Raw genomic sequence first — 20,399 nt, 5'->3', positions numbered from 1 at the left:
TCCAGAGCGAACCGGTTCCAATGCGAACCGTTACAGAATACTGCCCCTAGCTACGGCGTACGATATGCTGCAGCACTAAGCGCGTCCCAATTTTTGTAGTTCCTCCTTGCTAATTTCTGACAATTCGGTGACTGTCAGCGAAAACGGTTGGGCTTCTTTGTTTAGCCAATAATGGGAAACAATTCGCACCGCACATGAGCCAGCAATAAAGAGAAGTTGACAAGAGCGCGGTCTCACAGCGCGCGGGGAGCAAATTTTTGCTGCGTAACGTAACATGGCACGCGGTGTCTTATCAGATAACTTGGTGAAGACAGTGCTGGCGATGCTCATGGCAATTGCGCCATACCCTGGTAATTGGTGTCTGTACAGCATTACAGAGGCACAGATTTTCAACCACTAATAATTGCTTTTCCTTATTTTCTTCAGTCAGGGACCGCTATTCAACTACAACAGCGAGCACACCCGACCACAAAAATCTTGTTTTGGCTTTGTTGGCGTAGTTCCTTCCTGTGAAGTGGTCCGAGCAGAAGTTACAGGAGCCAGGTTTCACTGCAGGCGTGGCTCTTCTGACGAGATTAATTTTCCGGCATTGCGTCCACCAATGGGTTTATTGTTTATATCAGCGACGCCTCTGAAAACTGCTTTAATTACCTACTACAATGCGCAGGCCGTTGTGAAACTTTACAAAAGTACGGCCACGAAGAGATAAATCGTGAAAGTTTATTCACGGAAGCATCCCATGGCTTGTAGGGGTCCTCAGTTGGATGAAAAGTTGCCGTCCACAGCGACGACTGGGCTTGCTCGCCTTGGCATCGAGTCGTAGAGCGCCGCCGGTATGGCTTCGAACGTTTGCGCAGCGCTTCCCACTCTCTAACTTACCGTGCCGACGTGAAAGAGCGTGCGCCACCGTAGCGGGCGTTGCGGCTACTTGCGCGATGTTGCCTAAAATCGAGCAGCGGTAGACACCGGTAACATGCCCGAATATGGAAGATAAGGTGAATGTAAGCAAAACAGCAATCAGAACGCCGTCTTCGTTCCTTCTCAGTGCCGCGGATTGATGCCCTGCGTCCGCCCGCTACTGCACGACAGCGCCACGTGCTGGACTGCCGGCGATGTGTGGTCCCTTCTGGCACAACCATCAGCAGCAGAGCAACCGAACGGTGCACTAGAAATTCATCAAGTGTGACGAGCCCCGCATGCGGGTGAAGCCTGGCTTCACTCGGCTCACTCTCGCCATCAGCGCGCGGACCAAGATAGTATAGCGCCCTGGTATGGCCCAGCAGTCGCTCCGGCCACCTGAGCCGTGGTCCGTTTACTTTTTTGGCCGATAGTACATCTGCTCCTATGTCCGTCCCGCCAGGGCGCCCCATTTAGCGTAATTTCGCCATATGTCACACATGGATAATGGTCAAAATACTGCGTGGTCGTGATTAAAGAACACCTATATGTGAAACTAAAGTTGGAAGTACAAAGAAGCAACAACAAAAAATTCTGTCCTAGGCACAGGTTGAAAATTGAAGCGCACCTCGGTCGTCGCGCCTTTTAACGCGAACATTGTGTTGTAAATCAAAGCGCAAATGGTGACTCCTGCATACTTTCTTTTGGGCTTCTGCAGTGTTCATGAACATTCAAAGGTGGTAATGTCACAACAGAAAACTTGTGACCGGAGTGCTCTCCAGCGTAACCAGCTTGCGCTGAAGCATTCAAATACCTTCGGAAAATGTAAGTTGCAAGTTTTTTTACTCGTGGGAAAAAATTAAGTGCGACAACTAACATAAACCGAAGCGAAATTTCCGTCTGCGCGTTTCCTAACATCAATTGACCCATGTGCTACAGTAAACAAATATCTTCAGTATCTTACAACACCGCAGAGGAACACGCAGCCACAAACCAAGAAAGACATTCACTTGAAACCAACCACGGAACATGTTTCGTTTCGTCCTATAGCATTTTGATAAGGATAGCGCGTCTTTCTTAGCAACGACTGCAGAAAAAGTGTGCTTACCTCTCGTTCGCTGGAGAACAAAAATGTTTCGCCCCGCTGTTTTTTCCCGACCGAGTCGCTACATCAAACAGCCGCGGAGCACGCCTGGTGCCCTTTCCTCAGTTTTCCGGCATTGCCCAAACATTTGCGGACAGAGAAAAAAAAAATATTGAACTGCAGAGCATACGAAAAAACGTGCACGTGCGTAGAAAGCGGCAGGAGAGGACACACAGAATTGTAGCCGAAGCGATAAGAGCGAAAGTGCCGCCTGTTGGCGCAACAGATGAAGCAACTGAATAAAGATATAGGATGGCGAAAAAATAAATAGCCAGAAGCAGATTTTATTTCTACAGATAATTCCATTGCTTTACGTTATTGATACGTAGGTTGAAACGCTAGAGCCACACAGAGAAACGTTACTGAATTTCCCTTTGGCTAACAGGGTCATGGCGACGTTTATTGCCAATACCGAAACGAGCTCCGTTATCCATCCACTCCTAAAAGGTTTCATGCTTAAAATTACAGGGTCTTTCAGACGCTTGATGCGCACCTGACGTGGCAATTTATCGTGTTTTTTTTTCCTTATGACAGCTCGCGCTTTGAAACGCTGCGTTAGACTGCTCCCCCGTATACGGGTACAACTCCATTACCCAGAACCTTTCTCGTAAGAGGCAAGGCTACGAAGAAACTGTGCGATCATAGACCTAGGCTGATGATGTTTTAACACTTCTTCACTGCAGCACAAATGGCATCGTCGTTTTACCACAGGCCACAGGAGATAGACAAAAACACGTATGCTTCTACAACACTTACAGATCACTTCACGATCCATGTATCTCGATCTTGCGCCCCTTAAATACCTATGCCGAACACGAAAACCGGCATGTCATCTAAATTCCTGATGACCGGATGCAGTAGTAATAATACCATCATCGTCCCATTCATCGTCATCTTGCTGATGTCGTCACACAGGCGTATACGCTCCCGTCGCACACACAACTGCTTGATTTGCACAAATGCGTTGCTCCACCTGGTGGTGCTTTGAGGAAGCCCAAACAATGCTGGAAAGCCAGTTACTTGCAAAATGATTCTATAAAGGAAGTCACAGCGCTGGAACGCTTCCTGCGGTCTACAACCATGCGGGATCGACTGTGATAGTGACATGTGCCACTTTATCTTGTACGCCGATTGCTGTTTCACGCTTTTCGTATTTCCTGAAATCTTTTTTTTTCCTTTAACCCCATGCAGATTAACAAACCAGACTTTTTCTTATTGATCTCCTTGTCGTTTCTTTGTTTCTTTCTCTCTGTCTCCATCTCTCTTCGCATAACAATGATGCCCACAGTGCGTGGGGTCTGTGCAACTTCTATTTGACAATAGACGTTCTCGTTTTTTTTGTTTTTTTATTGTGCCTATTATTTTGTGCATGCTTTCGAAGTTATGAATATTTAATCCTTTCTAATTAGCTGTATCGCTTCTGTCGTTTCACAGTTTCCCCATCTCAGGAGAGCTGTATTAGTGGACCTTCCGGCAGCTCACAGTAAGCTCACAGAATACGGATGAATTGATCAATGCTTTTCTTGTTTTAAAAAATTTGTTTCAAACACGTGGCCTTTCTATTCTGAAATTCAGCAGCGACAGCCATGTCCACGTGCACTACATCGTGTACGACCTTACTTCTCTGCGCGCTGGACAAGTCACGTGGGCAATTTGCATGTGAAATGTAAGTGCAGCAAGAGGATTAGTCGTTTAATCCCGCTTACAACTTATTTAATTAGGCTTAGGCTTTACTGAACACTCGGGTTCCTCCAATAACTTCCACGAACTCTGAATGAGGCAGCACTCCTACCCATCGCACGCGAAAGCGATCCACTTCCGGCAAACGAAACTTCACAAAAGGGTGCTAGGACGTTGTAGCCCTTGAGCAATAAAGGGCTTAACAAGGTCACATGGCAGAAAAACAAAAAACGAGCAAAATATTATCGGGACTAGTACCATCGTAACCAATATTAACACTTAAACTCAGCTCACTGCGCTTCTCGCTCATAATTAGGTGTAAAATGAAGTATAAATAAGTTCCACCAAGTGTTCCTTACAAAGAAAAGTTATCACTTTATATGTTTACACAAACTAAAGGGTATTGGTCAAATTTTGTGTCTCTCTATCGTCCAACAACCACAGATCGGTACGTTCATGTGAACAACTGTAAGCTAGCTGAAGTTATAACTAATTCAGGGATGCCAAGCCTGTGGTATAGAATTCCTAATCTTTTAAACAGAAAGAACAAACTGCTGGACTTTCTGAAAGAATCGCTTCCAATAAACTTGTAAAGAGAGGAATGCGGAATGGAAAATAGTTCTTCGGTGTATTGTGCGATCTTTATGCAAAATGAGTGTGTCTCTTTGTTGGAAATACTCATTCATGCCCGTTCGAAAACACTAGCGATGAACTACGTCTGCTATTGCTTCCTGTCTCCTATATGTGTTTTCGACTGCGTACCGTTGCAAAACTTTGCGTCCAAAACAAAAATAGCAGTATTACCAATGCAGTTAATTATGGTTTCTTATTATTAGAAAAGGAAGTTTGCGGCTAAAATGTCTGCTCATGTTGTTTTCCTGTTTTGGAAATTTTTCGCATGATTCTCCTAGGTCGCAGTGCCTCATCTTATCTCTATTTTACCTCATTAATCCGATGTTGTCTAAATTTCTTCTCCCTCCCGGCCCCGCACCATTCCTCGTTATTCTTGCGCTATCCCTGGCTGAGGTGACGTAAAAGTGTTCCAATAAATTTGATTGCGATATCTATTATATGGACACTCCAAGCGCATTTCTGCCGCGCCGTCACCATGATGATACGTATGAGCGAAAGCGTGTGACGATGAGTGGGCGTACGCGGTTCAAGCTCACTTGCGTGGGCAACAGACGCCGCCCAGATGCGTGCTCTCTCCTGCCGCGCGCGAGGCAGGGGGGTCAGGCAAGGGAAGAGGGGCGTCCTTTGGCGGCTGCTGCGGTGGCTGCGGTGTCTTCTTCGCCCGCCGTTCCGTACAGAGTGGAGCCAACCGCGGCGTCTGCTATGATGTTGGCCGTGCGAATCGCGGACGCCATAGTAGACGCCTTTGGCGGACGCCATAGGGACGCGTTGCCGGCGCTCGTGTGTCTTGAAAGATCTGTGACGTGGCCAAAGTGCGCGACCGCGCGAGCCTCATCTTCAAAGTGATTTGCGATGTCTGCAGAGTGCGCGTAGTGCCGGTAGCTTCGTATGCGCTGTGATTTCCACGCTTCGTTCGCGTTGAAGCGACATATGCACGGAGGTCAATTGGCTCGAGGCAACTGCCGCGATTCCTAACTCCAGCGTTTTCAGAGACAGCTTCCGCTGTCATCGAGCGAGATGTGTTCATGTTTACCTGTGCGCACGTGAAACCCTGCTGGTTAATTCAGTCAAAACATGTTGACGGGCTAGTTGGTTGGAATCCATTATAGAATGTGTAAGCGCGACTGAACAAGGACGTAGAAAGCAGCAGACACGCAACGACAGCTCTGTCTCTGTGTGTCTGTTTCTTTCTGCGTCCTCGTTGAGTAACGCTTACACATTCTATCATTATTAATTTAGTTAGTAAGCGAATGTTTACAAGTTCATACGGCCGATAAAACTGCTATCCTTTCTTACTTCGTGCAACTATCTATTAATTTGCTATAGCAATCGGTGCTTCGCCTTTCGGGTGGAACTGCTACTTTTTAGGAGTGCAGATTTTTGGGCTAGTTTGTTCGTTGCAGCAAATGAAGTCAAAGCGTCTGGTTGACCGGTTGACAGGGACATTTCCTGTCGTCCCGTCGTCTTTCATGTCCCTGTCAATCCAGCGCTATGACTTAAATTGATGCGAATTTTTATTTACTCCACCGAAGTGGGTGTAGCGCCCACCCGTATGGGCTTGGCCCAAGTAATTTTGGCCTATTACAGAAGGCTAACGGTCAACTTGGAATAAAAACTGATTGGAATAATTCTACGTTATTCCGGCTTCTATTTTACGTGATTCCCAGTCTGCTTCGCTGGAGCAAAGATTGTGCAGGGATGAGGGTTTCAGCTAGGCGCATGTTAGCGTCCTTAGTCCTGATTCTATTTGTTTCTCGTAAGAAAACTGAAGTATTTCTGAACAATAAGAAGTGGAGGAACACCTCGCCACGCGAAAGGGCAATCCACGTAACAATACTATTCGGGAAAATACTCACAAATAGTTTGCGGCAACGAGAATTTCCCGATCACGTGTATTAGCAGTCCACTACACAGCAAAAGAAAAACGTTCTCTGTAGGTTTCTTGATGTATGGAGAGTGTCGTTTTACGTTTATAGATAAAAGAAAGATACATTACCCACCAAGAATACCTGTAATTTCTTCTATAACTCGAGGAAACTTGATTTGTGATTGGCTAATCGTAAATGTTTTGCAAATGTGCAGGTTAATGTTAATTCCAGAGTAAGCAGCATATGTGTATGTTTTGTATATGTACAACTATGTATCATTCCTATAATGCATGTAATAAACTTGAAATGAATTGAACTGAAGCACAGTTAAGTTTTCTAAAACAACAGAGGACTAAGCAAATGTCATGGAAAAAATATTGCTAACGACGTGAACAATTGCACAACATGATGCTAATGTAATGCAATATTACACAAAATTAAGACAATGACGCAGACGTTTTGTTATACAATGGTTTCGGTGTCAGTGTACTTTGAGGTGGTAAAGAAGCATTCGTCAAGTTTTAATGAGCCATTCTTGCTTTGTGTGGTGCATGATATTTAGAATTACCAATGCGTACAAAACTTATATTGACAAAACCAAATACGGCAATCTTGGGAAAAAAACCTACTTGTTACGAATATTCTAGCTGACTACATACGAGATCGACTATTCCGGTGCGCGGGTACTAAACGGCGAAGAGGAAGTAATTCACGTTGACTCAGCCACGGAGGTGTCTTTAGTTCTTTCAGTACGGCTGTATAATGTTCTTCATATGTTGTTTTCATTACAGCCTTCCAGAAAAAAGTTTTACTAATTTCTGTAGTAACTACAACTTCCTGATACTTCCCGAATCTTGACCAATACCCAACAGTGGGTATACGCCACCACAGAAGGGTAAACTAAACGAAACGTTTGGCACGTGCCGCGAGCCAAACGCGGTTCGAGGCCCGCTGCTTGCCGCAGTCGGGTTCTTCGACGGCTGGGCAGTGGACTGCCGCCGCCACCGCCGCGGGTGAACGTGCGGCGCCACTATGTCGCACGACAGCTGGAAGGACGATGAGGTGTACCGGGACCACTTCGAGACGGGTGAGTGCAAGCCCTATGAGTTAGGACATGCCGATTCCACCATATCGGCTTACAGTCCGGGCAGCTGTGGGAAGATTAGACCTGCCCCTCAAAGTGCTTACGGTTTAGCCAGCTGGTGTTTCCATAATTTTTATTGCAATAACGAATAACGCGAAGCGGTAACAAGAGGACGACACAAGTCAAGGATGAGCTCTACGAGGGTGACGTTCGTCGCTCTCTGGTACGGTGTTGTCCCTCCGCTCTATATGCACTTGCAGCAAGAATGCTAGCGATCCGTCAGACCAACATACCAAACACCTAATACGTGACGGCTCGGCACATAGAGCGGCGTTGAGTAAGGACTTCCTTCAGGAAGAGGTGCAGCGCTACAAAGGGTGCACGAATAAGACCGGGGGGAGGCCTAGAGGACGATGACGTAACCATGAAGTTTGTCCGGGCTTTTGCCAGGAGCCCTAGCTATTATACTAGTTGTAGATCGCTCTCCTCGCAATGCGCTTGGCGCTTTTGACATATTTTCTTGGGTTACTCGATCGAACACCTTTATAGCAAAGTTCTTGGAACCTCTGAAATAATTAGTTGTAAAAGTCACTTCGTTTTAAAGGTCACGCGCCACACCACCCACTATGGAACCAGAACACGATATTTCCTTCTTGATACAGGTCCTTTTAAGGTAAAGCTGTTCGTTGTAGAGGGTGAACGTTCCTCTCTTTGAATATGATATTTCAATCAATCAATCAATCAATCAATCAATCAATCAATCAATCAATCAATCAATCAATCAATCAATCCATTGATCGATCACCTCAGCGATCAACCAATCGTGCCACTGGGTATCAGCAATAAAAGCCAGCATTTCGAGACCCAGAAGCCGGCCAAAAACGAAAGCCGGGCTACGTCGCTCAAACTTCTTGATATCCAATGAAAAACACTGCGAAAAGCGAACGAAAAGGCTAACAAATATTGAGAGAATCGCAAGTGCCATGGCATCAAACGGTAGTCTTTCGCTTGCCATGCTGTTGCCAAGTGTTTACGGCTACTTTGACATAAATTAGATGCTTACTCAAGGCATTGCCTATACGCTGGAAGAAAATGTACTAATGGTTGCAGCGACCCTTCAACGACTTGACGATGCCTGCTGTGAACATCCTGAAGGGACATAAATGGCTAGACCCCTACAGAGAGAATAATAAAGCACATTGCTGGTGCTACCCGTATTTCTGTGGGGATGTAGCCAGCACTGCATTTCTTTTTTCTGGCAATGTGGAAGCACCGCTATCTATTGAATTTCTCCCTTTTGTTTCATTATGATGATGTATTTGTGAGCACGCGGTTGCTGCCTGTATGTAAGGAGTTGACACCTCAGTAAGACGCCAATGGCTGTCATATTCATTGTTAAAATAGCTAGCACCCCCACCCCTCTCTCCCCTAGGTGCATATGTAAACAAGGAAGGGGTAATTAAGGATGTCTTTAATCAATACTTCCTAATAGGCGACAATTAACAGTATCACATGGCATGAACTATACTATGCCACTTATTTATATAATTCTGTGCTTCTTCTCTCACTCTCCAAAGACGCGCGCCGCTCCTTTTCGCTTCCATAGCTCTCTGCTCAGTCCAACAGGAACACTCGTGAACAATGTGAGTGGAAACGTGAATACTGCTTTGAAGCTACTATTGCCAAAGATCTGTGAATTATAGCCTGGCTGGAAAACACGTACCAAATAACTTTTGAGCTCGTTTTGTTTCGTGGACACTAATAATGCCCGGCTTAGCTATCGCACCACTATATAGACGGTCTTTTTATGAGTGAGAAGAATCACGCTAAATGTTGAGGCTCCATTTGGTGTTAGTAACAACTATAGGAGGTCGATAAACATTGAAGCCATGAAAATCATAAGCCATTTAGAGCAGCCATATGTAGTCACATTGAACAAAACGCAAACGAAAGTGGAGTTAAGGACAATCTGTCGCCAGGGCGAGCCTTACCAACAGCTTCCGCATGACTGATGCGATTCTCTAGCAAAAAACGCCAACCCTAGATTTACTGATGTAAATGTAGGGTAGCTATGGCGGTAATTGAGTAGGATCGCAAGGGACGCGATGTGTCACGACCACTTGCACCCGCATATTAGTGCCGTCTTATGGCACCCCGCACAATTTTCTCCGTGGCTCGACCGATGTATCAACGTGAACTACATGCCTACGTTGTCGCTTTCAAATTTCAGCAAACTGCTATGAACTTGAATTGCCCGTGTGTCATGAAAGCCTCGCACTTCACTCGTAAAGCTGAAGCAGCTGCTGTCTGGTTCGAGCGTGACGCAGGGGGCAATGAATCATGCAGGCATCTACGTGTGCTCCAGCTGCGGGAACAAGCTGTTCGCGAGTGGCTCGAAGTTCGCCCACAAGTCGCCCTGGCCATCATTCAGCAATACCATACACAAGAACAGCGTCAAGAAAGTGCCCGAACCGAATAAGCCAAAAACGCTGAGGGTGAGTTCAAAGTTACTTTTTTTGAGACGCTTAAACAGGCACGTAGAACCGTTCTGAAAAGAGAGCTAATAATGAAAGAGTGCATATATTAGCAAGTATGACAAGGACCTTAAATGTGTTTTAAAAATGGCTTCACCATGATGCACTATTATAATGCAGTGGGTCGTACACTGTATGTATGTATGAAGACGAGTGAGAACTTGCGCAAGTGCGAAGTGTATGCAACGTATGATTATTTAGTATGCGCTGGCGGTGCCTCCAGGACGCCAAAGGGGCAACGTGGACACCAAAGCAAGAAGCCAGACTCGTCCCCAGATTGGGGGATCAGGCTGGCTTCTTCCTATAAAAAAACCCAATATAAGAAAAGCAAACCAAACTTGCCTCTCGCCCGACTGTGAGTTCCGTACTTTTCCGTTTGAGAGCCAGATACTCTAAGCTATGATCCTTTAGTAGATGCAGTTTATTAAGTTCTAAGGCACCGAGGCCACCATTTGCACCACTTTGGTATTCTTCTTAGAGGTTTAGAGTCTGGTAAGGTGAGCACTAGAGTCTGGTAAGGCGAGCACTAGAGAGCCTACCCACCACAGTGCAAAGCAGATGTGGTCACACGTACCGTATTCAACATCCTTGTCGGTAACTACAGTGTGATGTTGGAAGCACTAAAACACTTTAGATGACAAAAACAGGACGGCGTCCTTTTTGTGTGCAGCCATATATCTCGTGTTCTCAATAATTAGCCTCACAAACTTGCCATGCAGGAAGTCGGCAAATGAGCAGCCCCTCGATATATTGTTTTAAGGGGCCCTGCATCATATTTTCGTCCAGCTTTTGTAGCAGTGGAATGCATCTATCTTTATGTAATACTCAGATGAATACAAAAATATTTATAAAAATTGGTGCATTGGAACTGAAGTTACTCGCCTTCAATGTTCAAAATCTGAGCACACAACGAAGGAAAACCTTCCCTACCAGTTAAACTCTCCTAATGACCTGATTGGTTGCTTCTAGTCACTGCGCGCTTCTGATAGAGCCATACCTAAAGTCTTGCCTCGCGGTGGCCTTTACACACCTCTCTTTCGGACGCCGTTATTAGCATGTTTTCAACGAATCTCCTTTCTGGAATGTGGCGTGCGTAGTTCAAAGACACGTGCGGCAACGTCCGCAATGCTTTTTGGCGGGTGTTCAGGCGCAATCACCTCAGCCCAGAGGAAATTATGGCAACATCCAGAGCGTCCTCACTGAAAACATCTCTTGTGTAAACCGTTGCCCAGCACTCCCAGGGCAGGTCGCAATTCTTTCCAAAACATGATATTCAAAAGTAGAAATTATTTTGGTCTTAATAAACCTTCAATCATGTATGTATTTGTGTAGGTTTACTATGGTGCGACATATCTTGAACAATATGTATGTTACCTGAGACATGACGTGTCAAGCCAGTCAGAAGTTACAGCCACTGGCGTCAGTGCCACATTAACCATATGAAAAAAAAACAAATGGAAATAGAAGGGCGCGATTTTGGTTAATAACTACCTTATAAATCCACAACGCAATGAAGTAATGGAACGCTTAGGGTTAACTGATGGGGTTAATATTTAGGTTTAGAAGAAGGGAAATAAAATTGGAGTAATAGGTAACTTGTCACTGGTGGCCACCGAACCCACAACTTTCGCATAACGCGTGTGATGCTCTGCCATTTTGTGCTACAACGACGGCCATCAGTCCACGTACTAACTTGGCCATTTATGTATAGTGGATCTTCTAGCCTTGAGAGTGTGAGCCAACTCCATTCAGAGCCATGGCGGGCCGACATGGAACATCCTTTTTTGCCCTATGGCGTCATGTAACACGTGAAGTTAGGAGAGCAAGCACGTGACTAAATAAACCCGTATGCTACCTAATGGCATCAAGTCTGGCAAATTCAACACCCTCGCTATCAATACGCAACGAGATGGTAAACAGAGAAGGTCGGCAACCATCGCGTAATGCGAAGCTTGCCCTTCACGTCACGGACCACGTCACTTCCACTGCTGAATATCTCCGTTGTGGGTAGCTGCGGTCCAAACAGGTGGCACTTTCTCTACTCAAATAAAATAGGAAGCACTTTGCTTTCAGTCTTCCCGCCGGCTCTGTGATATTGCCGCATCTCATAGTACCAAAATAAGCGAAGAAAACAAGTGTTTTCTTTTTTCTAAGGGCCGCTGCAACACGAGTGATGCAGTGTTTATGCAGACTCGCTTAATATGGGAAACGTTCACTTTTCTTGCCTATCGACTCTGCATTTCGTTCACGGTTTAAAACGAAGTATCTCAGGTTCCTAAAGCAAATAGCCCATTTTGTCACCATGCGCTCTCTTAGGACGGCGTACCTTCCCTGAGGAAAAAAGCAACGCCTGAGTGCTCTCGACAGCACTAGTCCTCTCTCGCCTCTCTCTCCCGCCTTCATAGCTGTAGATAAGCGCAGTGGTGCGGAGAGGAGGACGGCAGAGGCATTGTTTGACATCGAAGAGGAGAGGTAGTGGACGGCATGTCACTTTATAATGCGCGGCTGACACTTGAACATCGGTCAACATTGCGGGCAATGAGAAGCAACGGAAAACGAACAACGGAAGTTGGGTTCTTGGCAGTGGCATCAAAAGCAACTGCTCGCGTCACTAAAGAAAATCAGCATATGACCAATCCACGTACATAGACCAGAATCGGCACAACTCTTAGGTGGAAGCCATTTTTTGCAGGGGCTGGGGGAACTGGCGGAAGGAACGGCCGACATGGAGCTCAGCCCTTTCTTCTCGTATACTTGAAACTGTCGGTGGTCTGCTCCGGACGGCTGTCAGTTGCACTGGGCTCCTCGAAGAGGCGAGACCTGTGTCGAGTCAGCTCCTGAACAATAATTTGCAATGTGGTGAACGTGGTGTGTATGGTGGATCCGGTAACTCAGAGAGGTGCGACGTAATGCTAATGAATTTCTCCTTCATTTGCCGCCACATCATCAATGATATTTTTTATTGCGATAGCAGCTACACGGTTACCGACCTGCTGACATCATATCTGTTAATATCTACGGCACGTCTGTAGCCCACATGTGCGGCACGTTACGTCGTCTTCAGAGAGTCGAGGTAGACGCAGTGGCGTCTGGTTACCAAAGTCACACCGTCAGGCTCCGCTAAGTTGGTTCGACAGCGCAGCCAATTTCTGGGGCAGCGTTCATGCTGTTTGCCGGCGGGATTAGCGTTGTGCACACACAGACTGCCATTACTCATCAGTAGATGTGTGCACCCACTGAAGCGACCAGTAAATATTAAAAAACACCGCCCATGCACCCAGTACGTAGGTAAACCACTGAAGCTGAAATGTGTGGCCCCGATGTTTATCGCTGGGTTAATTCCGGCCGTTTTTAAACGCCTTCTCGCTTATTGGTTACGTCTTTCTTTTCATAATGAGGTTGCGCACACGTTTCGCTTGGTGTGTATCACAGTGTTTATAGGAAATGCCGCAGGTTTTGCTTCGCATAACCAACATCATGGAGGGGTGGAATGAGCGGTTCACTGTGTTAATACAGTGGATTCTCCAAAGTCTTTCTGAATTATGTTACGCATTCGTGTTTCATAGTGCGTTATTCTTAGTGTTTATGGCTCATTGTGCACTGTAGTTACCAAGCGACACACCGGGACCGCATATTTCATTCAATTGTAGACAGGGACACATTTTTGAACCTATTGCAAAGTCGGAGCGAGACTGCTGCGCGCGTGCTCTGCTACGAGAGAGAAACGACGCCACTGTCTGCGTAGCCGACGGCGCGCTGCACCTTCCGCCGGAGGGTTTCCGTGGCGATCTAAGCACGTTCTGGCTTAGGGAGGCAAATGAAAAAAACCGGCGCTGGGCTGAGGCGACACGTGACTGCTTTGGCGCCAGAAACATTGAAGCACGTCAACGTTGACTGGAACAGATGAAAGCGGTGCGCAAACAACATAAAGTTGGAATGACATCAGACGAAAAGGAACAAGGGCTATGCTGGAGACGCGAAACTTATCGTCAGTCTTCGCTTGAAGGCATTGTGGTTGGTAGCGGTATTGGGTAAGACATTGCACCAGGATATAATTTAGGATTTAAACCGGGTATGAATCGGGGTTGAACGCGATGGTTGAGGAGGGAGAGTAAGACATGTTGAGTGGGATATTTTGTGACATAGGTTTCGAATTGGGTTGGCAGCAACATTGCGCATTTATGTACATGCTGATATATTTATATTGCTCGCTTGTATCACGGGATAGCGTGCATATGGGAGGCAATGCCATCTCGCTCGCGCAGTCTCGCTCGCGCAGTTGCTAGATTCCAATTGAACATTTCAAATCTTAGCATAGGTTCACTGGGAAGCAGTGTAGCGCCTGCTGCGTTGTTATCTCATTCCTGTGCCGTACTGTAGTTTCCTTTCTCTGATCAGCAATTGTTGAATGCGTAACACCAGTTACAGCAGCCCATCGGCTTACAATGCGCAGGTGTACTGCGGCCAGTGCGATACGAGGTTGGGCCACGAGTTCCTCGGTGAAGGTCCCAAGGGCAAATCGCGCTTTTGAATCACATCAGAGTCGCTCAAATTTGTCGGCAAGGGTAAGCACTGTCAAAATATGTGAATGAACATGTGGAAAATCTACACTGAAAACAATAGCGGTAACAGACTGGCAAAGATGTCTTAACTCGCAAATCCTCGTTATTCTGATTGAACAGTTCTGTTCAGAAGCAGGTAAGCACTGTGCCTTGATCACGAATGAAGTTGAAATATTCAATGAACCTATCAAAAATGTACAGATGAAAACAAACCAACTGCATATTCCGATTCCAAGAAAAAATAAGTATAGTTAGGTCGTTTCTCGCACACCTATAATCTGTTAGTTCTTTACAAAGTGAGAAAGATGGCTATCTTGCATAAGTAAAAGTTGAGCAGAAGTCCATTAATTCCGAAACACATAATTAATAGACAGCTTCTCATCTTTTTTTTTGAAAAACTTGCTACTCGCGCCTTTTAGTCATACATTTTTGTATTCACACATGTGAATAATAAAGGAATTATTACGAATTACTTTGTGGAAATTGCCGTGTAAGGGCTCAACTTGTAATTTAGCAATTGAAGCCGGTTAATGTACGAGGTATACTCGTACACAAGGAATACAACGACTGTCAGCAGCTCCAAGATCAGCAACATTGCTTTAAGGCAGACGAGAAGGAGATGTAGTGGAGAATTTCTTCTGAAGGTGCATCTTCGTCGAAGATTACCACGGCAAGAATGAGAGTGACACGCCTGTGCAAGCTTGCCTTGAGGCCATCCACACGTGGATGATATAGAGGATTGTCTGTGGCGACGGCTCGTTGAATACGGCGTCAAAATTGAAGTTAGTCGCTTCGTGGATGTTGTCTCCCAGAGTTGACAGGTCATGTATTTCTCTTTGTCACGAGACAAAGCCCTCGAAAAAGAAATGAACTAGTACTGTTCAGTGACCCTCTAGTTTTAAATGAAGACCTTACCTCTGTGACCATTGCATTTCGCTTGTTTAGAGACGTAACTCTAAAGATGGGCGAAAGTCCGTCAGTGAAGTCAGCGGCCGCACTGGCCTGGTGGCCGCGTCTTATGCCCCAGAACGTCCCCGATGGTTTAGGCGCAGTTCAACGATTAAGTCCAGAGACGTGGCCAGTTTATTGCGTGCCCTGCATTGACTTGGTGCGAGCTAGTTTATTACAAAGAGAGGCTCATAGAAGCATTAGGTAGCACAAGGAATGCGCGACGAAAGGGTCGAAAGCTTTGTATGAATTCAAGGTTTGGGTTCCTTTATGGACGGCATTCTGCAGGGCAGAAGAGAAGACTCAACACTTAACGCACTGTGGGAATGAGAGGCCTTGCCTTGCAGGTTACTTTCAACTTGTCTTGTATAGATAGCCTATCTCCGAGCGACTTGCCGAAAGCCTCCCTAGACTCGCATGTGAAAGCTCGGCAACTTGTGAAAAAAAGATTCACCCTCCATGTAACCTAGACGGTAAAACATGCTGCCTGGAAGAACTATATGTGAGTGTTGCGCTGTTTCATTTCAGTCTGCTCTTCCGCGGCGAGCTTTTGATGAAGCGTCATGGTGCTGCCTGGAGTAACCGCTGCAGGAAACCACGCGAGAGTTTCGTGGCAAAAATTTCGCGGTTTTCACGCGGTTATTGTATGCTTGAGAAGGTGGAGCACACTCTGCAACGACTGGAAGGAGAGGGTTGCGGCACTTGAGAGTTAGCTGACGAAGGTCAAGTGGTGTTTAGTAGCTACATGACACAGCAGCGTCGGTGAGAATAAAAAAAAACTCTGAACCAACGGCAGAGATTACTGCAAAAATTGGAGCACAAGAAAGAAACTGGACGAAGAAAGGGAAAGCCCACCATACGCGCTCACTCAAGACGGATGTTTACTGGATGTTTACATATGGATAATGGACGCATCGCACATCTGAAGACGAGGAAAAACAAACATGGCTCCATCAGTGAATGAACCATCAGTTAAACAAATTTAATTCTCTGCCAAGGATTATTAACAATGGTTGGCTTAAGCAAAGTGCGGCGTTCTTGGTGATCTGATAGGCTTACGAGATTTCTCGTGTGGTTTGATCCGGGTGCAGAACAAAATGGCCGTGTTTTCGAAGAGTGGTTTATAATTGTACGATTGACAATGTAAGGCGAGATGAGAGGACGGCGCACCATTTCATGAGCATTCTCTGTTCTCTGAGGCATAATTAACACATCGGCCTCTTTGGCGAATTTACGTATGACCACAAGGAAGGAGAATTTTGCACACCACTCTTGAAACACCATCGACAAAATGGCTGATATGATTCAGGATGCATTGCCTGTCACCTAGTGAAGTGCTATGTGCCCTTCTGTACACAAATGAATAAATGCAACTAGTCCCCTCGGGTGCAGAAAATACCACAAAATACCACCTGCACGCCATAATGCTTTGCCACATATTCTATGCAATGCGGCATTTTATGCATACAGGCAGTGACTGATGAATTCCTGTTTACATCACGATGCACAGAAGGACGACGCCCGTATGTTTCTTTCTTTACAGTTTGCATGAGGTTTTCACAAACTGATGTCATGAGGTGCATAGGATAAACCGCAGCATTAAGGCGATCCACTTGCATTTGGAAATTCGCGCTGAGCTTGGGCACGCAAATTTTTTCCAAGGCCGCGCATAGGCACGAAAAAAAAAAAACAATCGCGCGTTTACAATTTTTGAGTGTTCCGTCGCGAAACCTAGAACCGCTTTTGCAGATCGGAGGTGATGCTGCCGGCAAACGTGATCAGCAACAAAATTTATGCGCACATCAAGGAACTACAATCTATTTCCACACGGCAGTTCGGATGTATATTATAGACCCATCCCTTGATTTTCAACGCCATCAGCAATGTCTTCAACATGTACAAATCACGCGCGCGATTTGTCAATAAGAAAGAAATGACTGCGCATTCAGGCCCTGTGAAAATGTATGTCCCGTCAAGCTGCTGAAAACCACCACTACGCTCGCAAGGGAGAGTATGCAATGCTTGATTGGTTTAGAATAATTGGTGTGATAATAAGTTTTGACAGCATGCCGTCGCCCATAGCGGTGCTGCAACAAAACTGAAATGATTTGCTAGGCATGTTCCTTTATATAGGAAAAGCTAGGGACGTCACTCCCCACGTCGCAAGCTGCCGTCGGTGCGGCAGCTTGCGGAACAGTAAAAAATTGTGGGGTTTTACGTGCCAAAACCACTTTCTGATTATGAGGCACGCCGTAGTGGAGGACTCCGGAAATTTCGACCACCTAGGGTTCTTTAACGTGCACCTAAATCTAAGTACACGGGTGTTTTCGCATTTCGCCCCCATCGAAATGCGGCCGCCGTGGCCGGGATTCGATCCCGCGACCTCGTGCTCAGCAACCCAACACCATAGCCACTGAGCAACCACGGCGGGTAGCTTGCGGAACAGTAATCCTTACCGAGAAACGTATGCGGGGAGCGCTACGTGATTCGCATTGTCATCAGGAGCGCTTCATTGTCCATTATGTGGTTCGGATGATTGTTTCGTGCTTCTTTACCGAAACGTATGCTGTTCTCTATGTTGTATGCGTGATTCCACAGAATGTATGGGCTCTTCGCTTCACTTTGCCGAATGTTTGAAGCATGTGCCTTACGATGGTGCGAGCCACTGCTCCTGGCTCTTCACTGCCGCCGGGATTGGCCAACATTTCCCCTGACGGACGGGAACACGAAAAATAACGACCAACTATAGGCTAACAGCTCCGCTGTAAAATCAAATAATCATCCACATATCTGAAGACTAGCACACACCCCTGATGTTTACCGTTGAGAGCTCTACCTCGCCAAGAAAAATATAACTTCATATTGACACCACGCACGAACCTATACAGACACTTCATTTCTGCATATACAGTATTTCGAGCCGAATCACGAAGCTAGATTTAATTTAGAAATTTCTGTAAAGGACTTAACCAAAATACCACATTAATTCTTATAGCCAAGTTTGTAGTTACATTCTACAATACACTTTTCAACGTTGTTTCCCAATATGGCCTGCGGCAACAAATGATAAAGGTCTACGTCAATGCTGGAAGCTGTGAAGGCAGCATGGTCTTAGCTACTAGGCTACTCCACTCTTTACGTTCTATTTAAAATTTACCTTCGTTACTTGGCGCAGAAAACTGTATATATCAGACGCCTGTATAATAGGTTCGTGTGGGTGGTACTTCCTGCACCACACAGGCTTAGCCACATTTCTTGTAGTGTGCAAACAAGAGCACAGGGCACATCATGGCGTAATGGTAAATGCAGCCTGAAGGATGTGAATCATTTTTTTTGTTGGTGTTTCGAGAGTGATGTCCAAAATTCCCCTTTCCTGCGGTCATATGCATATTGGCCAAACAGGTCGATTTGTTAACCTTCCCTGCCGAGAACAAAGAAATTCATTAAATGGATCGCCATCCTCTCATCTTGATTTACATTTTCAATCGTGCCATTGTAAACGCCTCTTCCAAAACACGGTCATTTTAATACATGAATAGCAGGCCAGCACTATTTCATGCATTTCCTTGCCTTGTATCATTTCTTTCACTTTGTTACGACTCCATTAAGTGCCAGCTAACCAGCGTCAACGTTCCCATCCCATATTTGGGATTATAACTTTAGTGTGTCTGTAGCTCTCACCAGCTGTAGCTTTCGCGGTTACATATATTAATACAGGATAGAAATAGGTGCAATATTGTTTTATGTCCGTACCACTGTGTTTGTCGGGATTGTGACATTGTAGTGGTTGCAAGTCTGTCTTGCAAATCCAGTAACTTCGATATACGCTCATAGCGACTGTCGCTGTTAAATGATATCCGTAGTTAGTTTATTTGTGAGATGCCTAACAGATGTTTACACTACTGCTAAACGTTTCTTACTTATGCAGGGTACGAATGAAGTCAAATTGAATGTTCTTGTATTTGCTCGAGCAAACGTGCTGTAGTTTTACATGTGTGCTCTGATAATTTAATATAAATTCTGGCTTGGTTTTCCTGCAGATGATGACGCTGGTGCCCCGAGCAAGGGTGGATGAGGCGGGGCGAAGTAAGGGGAGCAAGCATTTTGTGGTGCCCCCACGGCTGAGACACCTTCGGCTGCTGCCCTTTGCTCAGTGGTGCTGATGGAAAGATGTCGCGAACGGCTCGGTATGGTGCGACAGCGCACATGTGACGGTGACCGGCAAATCCCTCAAAAAAGGAACCGGGCGACCCGATGGATGCCAACCGCAGCCACGCCACGAAATACCAAGTTTGTGAGCAGGCCACGGGCTCATTGGACTTCAGTGCCAAACTTTCAAAGTGAAGACTTCGGAGAGCGAGCATTCATCTCCATCTATTTTGTTTTTAGCTAGGCTTCATCTTTGTAAAACAAGGGTGTCAGCGCGATGCTCAATTAACTGTCTGAAGTAAATTATGGGCCTTAGAAGAGGAGAAGTGGTACGCGCGCTGCATTTGAGTTTTTTCCACGTATTAGCAAGGTCACCTCTCTGCAAGAAACCTGTTTTGCAAACTGTTGATACATTATCATAACTGTGAGCCTAGAAAAATTTCGATAGGTCAAGCCTAGCAAGCTGCAGGGTAATAAGTGCGCTTCTTGTGATTATTTCGCACAGAATTACATTGAGCCTGGTATAGATGCAGGCTTCATCAGTAAGGTGCAGCTGTGCCATATAGCAGAGTACATGTTTTCGTTTGGTAAGCAGGACGCTGTACAAGAATAGTTAGTGCAAAATGTAAACTAAGTTATATTCCAGCGCCACGAAGCACTTCAGCATGCGAAGGGAATTGATATATGTTGAAACAAATCTGAATGCTACGAGAACTTTGGCGCAAATAATTAAGGAAACATGGTTTCTGGTACTAGAGGCAGACATTCCCCCTCGATAACCACGTTAATGAAGGACGGCAAAGGAAAATGTAAGCCACGTCAACGAAAAATGGTTCTCATTGTAGAGACAGTTCAGTGTGTTGTGTATCCGTGGGAGTGGATACACGTCCTTCTTCGTGA

At 45.7% G+C, this 20,399-nt stretch overlaps 1 pseudogene; it reads left to right on the top strand.

The window, feature by feature from the left end:
- Window positions 1-7,142: 7,142 nt before the first annotated feature.
- Window positions 7,143-19,831, top strand: LOC135902959 (methionine-R-sulfoxide reductase B1-like; annotated as a pseudogene).
- Window positions 19,832-20,399: the final 568 nt, after the last annotated feature.

Source organism: Dermacentor albipictus, chromosome 3, assembly GCF_038994185.2.
Source record: "Dermacentor albipictus isolate Rhodes 1998 colony chromosome 3, USDA_Dalb.pri_finalv2, whole genome shotgun sequence".
Lineage (NCBI taxonomy): Eukaryota > Metazoa > Arthropoda > Arachnida > Ixodida > Ixodidae > Dermacentor > Dermacentor albipictus.
This window is presented reverse-complemented; position numbering and strand designations above follow the sequence as displayed.